The sequence below is a fragment of the Colias eurytheme genome, chromosome 17, assembly GCF_061535395.1.
Source record: "Colias eurytheme isolate Ceu_HAF_F1 chromosome 17, ilColEury1 Martin Lab GWU primary, whole genome shotgun sequence".
Taxonomy (NCBI): Eukaryota; Metazoa; Arthropoda; class Insecta; order Lepidoptera; family Pieridae; genus Colias; species Colias eurytheme.
The window spans coordinates 5,621,162-5,626,331 of NC_142996.1; positions in this window are offsets into that span (position 1 = coordinate 5,621,162).

Below are 5,170 nucleotides of genomic sequence, written 5' to 3' on the forward strand. Positions count from 1 at the left end.
TCCATCATGTTTTAATGTGGGTACTTTAAAAAAAAAGTACCTACACTGAAAGCCTTTTAAAAACAGGCGATTTATTTTGATATCTGTTTTAATAAATTCAAACTCAATCAACACATAATTAGCATGCTAATGTAACAGCTATTAATACTTCAAACATTTATAAACAGTGATTAACGCAGTGTTTTTAGTAACGGCATTTAGATTTAAATTGTTTTAAATAACTTTGAATTCAGCGTTTTTTGCGCTGAATAAAAATAAGCTAGCCATTGCTCACCATCGAATCGCGGAAGGTATTGAATAGAAAACGTGATTGGATTCTGGTTTCTTGTACAAAAACGAGTGTTTGAGCAAAAACTGGCCGGTAAGGCACACGCGTGGGAACCGAAAATCGCGACCGATTTAACTGAATATAGATGAGTAAGGATTTTTAGATCTATCACTTTTTACAATGTCCTATGATTTAGTCGTACGTTTTTTGTAAGGCGATTTCGAGAAATCCACTCTACAGACTACAGTGAGATTGTATGTCAACGAACGATCTAATATTATAATTTCAGGGAAGAGCTGTTATGGGTTATTATAATTTTTTATGGAGATGAAAACTTTTGGCATAATTGCTGGTAAGTATAAAGATTTCTGTTTTACAAACATTTTGTGACAAATTAAAGTATCGTTTTAACCTCTTGTATAAAATTTAATTTACTTGATGTAAATGTTTACATGAATCTTATTAAGATAAATCCTTTTAAATTTTTAAACAGATCATAATATTTTGATTATAGCTCTAAAAACAATTAAAATACCCGTGTAATAATGACACATTGGTATATTATGATGAATACAGAACACCTGTTTTAAATTAATAGTTTAGTTGAAGGATAAACCATTAGATCACAATAGGATGACTTACGTCAGATCTTGGGCTGACCTCAATGATTTCGTAATGTAGTTCATGTCTAACTTACTATTATTTTGCCTCTGACTGGCTTATTAGTCACCATGCATATTCATGCTTCAAAAATGTTTAATTCTATTTATTTTTGATCGAATATCGATTACGTGTTGGTACTCATTTTGTAAATCTTTTGAAGAGAAAGGGTATAATTCTAAAAATTTAAAAGTATTTATCTATCACCCTTAAGATTTTATTACTACAAAATCGACGAACAATCAGCTCTTAAAGACACTTCCAATGAGAGAAATTATTCAAGCTCTGTAAAGTTTATTGAAGATTGTAACCGAGCTATAAGCTCAATTATTGAAACATGCCTTTTATCAATGAAGCGGGCTGAGTCATTACTGAATACCTGTTGTTTACCGCATAAGCGCAACGGCCAATAAAACGGATAGCGATTAAAAATCTCCAGTTCTCACATAACATCGTGAGAAAGAAAATCACAACAAATTGATCTGGCTAACTGTCGCTCAATTAAACCTCGTGTCGAAGCGACAGTTATAATGGATATGGTCGCAGGTGGATTCGTGGGTTTCGCTTAAAGTTTGGGGGCATCGAAAATCTTATAATCGGTCATCGACTGATGGTTTTTCGGGAAATTCGTTCAGTGCTTGATCGATTTTCACAGCGCATAGTGCACGCACGTGGTGCGCTCTGATGCGACGAGCTTTCGTCACACCGCCGATCAGGCTATTATTGTTTTAGCACCTTGTTTACTAATAAACCCTTTTTTAATCGATTCGTTATAATTAGCCACATTATCTTGTTTGGGAACGACACTTTTTGTTAATGTCACGGATAAGGGACGGATTTGGAGAAATCAATGATCGATTGTGTCATTTTACAATTTGAAGCTATGAATTTCAGTATAAATGCTAATTATTTTGTATTGACTTATGACTTTCAATTGGGTACTTTATACCTAAAACAACAAAATTACCTATAGGCTAATTAAAGATTAAGTACATTTTACACGTACATTTAGTACATTTTAACAGAAACATACATAATATAGGTACCTACAAGTATTTCTGAATTCAAGCATACCGCCAGGTAGCCAAACTTCCTAAAGAACTTATGTCGTGTCATGTTGCATAATCGCAAAATAGAAAATTTCACACAAAAATTTTAAATTATTTTTAATCTTCATCACCATTAAGTTCGCTAAATTTAAACTATTTTGCTTTGAGAGCTATGTGTATATTTCTCACGCTTGTTATTGGTTGTTAGACATAATGCGGCATTTCATGCTACTCGAATATAATAAACCTGTTTGTTTATAAAACGACACTTCAATTAAATTCTATTATAATAACTATGACTCACATAGTGTGTGTCGAATGTCCGATTTGTAGAAAGGTGTAAAATCAGTACAATTCACGGAAACATGGATTGACATGATTCTCAGGACGGGAACTTTCATATACCGAAATACACCTTACCAAAATTGCTTCCGAAAGCAATTCGGAGCCGTGACGAAAGCATTTGTTTAGCGAAAATCAACAATCGCCTAACGATATGCGTCGATAGCACTTGATGTTTGTCGATTCTCACGAGAAATGATTCAACGACATTCCTTCTCAGTGTCCACCGATTCTTCGACAAACGTAGAAATCGTGCATATCGATCGACAATTCCACCAAAAAAGTAGCTTTATACTCGAGTAGCTTCCACTTTTTATTCATCCGTTAACTAGGGAGGTCCATAGCACCGTTCATGTTAGCTCAGATTGTTAGGCGAAGGTATCTATAGCCGGGACGAGATGAGATAAATTTGCAAATGCATTGGCGCGTGAATAGAAGTAATATCTTTTTTGTCGTATTAATCTTGCTAAAAGTATATTAAAACATTCTCATTTATCGCGATTCAATCTCTTAGTTTTATGATATAAAAAATTTATTCTAAAGAGACGTCGCCTGTATCGTTTACAATTTGAAGATAAATAGTACATTTAATTTAAACATAACGGCCTTCATCATTGCGCTGTTTCTAACAATATAATGGAGCTCGACTTTTTGTCTTACACAGACACTGCCAAGAATTGTAATTTTGTAGCAAATAAAAGAAACGAGGGTGTCGACACGCTGTTTTGTTTCATAATTAACAATAGACCAACTTTCGTTGCTTCAGACCTCATGCAGTGACCCTTTAAAGGAAAGCACATCTAGGATTGTTTTGAACGAATTATTAGTCTGGTTTAGCATAGAGGAGCGAACAAACGCTAGTGATTCTTCTAAGTACCATCTTGCCTTGATGGCAACAATAATTTATTTAGTATGTGAGTCATCGGTAGCCATTAGTTGTGCTCATTGTCTTTGAAAACAAATCGGCGATCGCTGCGTGTGCGCAGATCCTCTCTGTGGGATAGCTTTGCTTGTTTACAAACATTTTATTAAGGTGTTGTGTTTGATGGCTTCTTTAGGAGGATATTGCTTTGTTGTTAGACGAATGATTTAGTACATTTTCTAGGATATGTCACATGTTATAAACAAACACTTATTTAACTTTGCATTAAATACCTTTTTGGACCCCATCATGTGATGATATTATAATTGATTTATTCCGCTTTTAATATAGCATTTTAAATGTACATTAGAAAATGAATAAGACATGTTGATGTGTTCAATGATCAATTGTTACGCTTTTTATTTATAAAATAAAATAAACAAAACAAATTGTCAAATTACTTGTTGTGATGAATTATCTTACCAGTTTAAATAAGTATATACAGTAAAGTAAACAAGTAAGAAAACATAAGAAAGCGAAAGAAATCCTTTCTAAATGAACTACCGTAATATCTTATCTACTCTAACTAAAAACTTGTTTTTGTACTCAGATGGAAAATTTCAAATAATACCTACGGCAAATATTTTTTGCCATTTCTCTTGTAATAGATGCCTAAAAATTGTCATTTGCTTCAAAAAAGTTTTACACCGTTTCAGTGCTGCTTTGTCGTGATCGGTTCAACCAAGCTATAACTGGATTAATCCAGTATTGTCCGGTGGATGTCACGCTGGACATAATAATATTAAAGTTAGAGCTTAAAATCTTTGTAATGAGTTTTTATAATCTAGTAGAGTACAAGCGTAGTACGTACATTATTTATATAATTACCTACCGATACCAACGTACCAATATCAATTAATTGTAAACATAAACATCAAGACACAGCAAATGCAACTCACACGCAAACAAAGTAATATACAAAATAAATAATTCGGTCAGTATAAAATACAAAAAATACTATGTAACTAGTAATTATATTAAATTCTCTTTTATTTTATTTTATTCATGGCGTCAAAGTTGAAGACTTTCGGGAATTTCTTAGAGAAGCATAAAATATCGATTATGTCACTATTACATTTTAGGCTTAGGCTTGAAAGCAGAAATCGTACAGGATTATAATATTTTAGATTTAATTTCAGTTAGCTTAGATTTGAAGTCAGTATTTTTGTCGTTTGCTTTTACAAATGCTCGCATTAATAGTGATTAATGATAAATAGGTAGGTACTTCGTCTAATAAAAATGAACATATAATATAATCCATTCTTACTTTATTATAAACGAACAATCAATAATGAATCGATTCAATCGACATATTAAATTGCCACATTTAGCAGTAAGCGCTGCGACAAAACAAGAGAGAGGCGAGGAATTTTAAAAACTCATTTATTATTGGAAACAATGGCAGTTAGAGTCAATGTCAGTCACAATGAGTATACAGTAAGGTTTTATTGTTTTACAGCTTTGCTCCTGTACGGCAGGAGGCAGCACCCTAAAACATTGTATGAAAACGTTTCAGATAAAAATACTGGCAATTAAATAGATTTACAACCGTTAACAAGGTTCTAGGAATGGAGCTATAATAAACGCCTTTCAAATGCACTGTTCGTGACAATTTTTTATATCGAGTTACTTAGTACAAATTATCTTTAGTTATATCGCGTCATTGTTTTGCAATTAGCTTTCTTTATTGAAGGATTTTCGATGTTCATGCTTATGAAATTGTTTAATGTCACACCTAGTTTGCGAAAATAAAATATGATTGTTTGTTAGAAGATTAATTATGATAATCATTCAAAAATAATTACTGGCAATAAATAAAATGGAACGTTGATTTAAATTCAATTATTGTATCACACAGTTGAATATATTTAAATAAAAAGAATGTTTAGTGTATCTCATTTCAACATACACAATTATCAACAATATAAG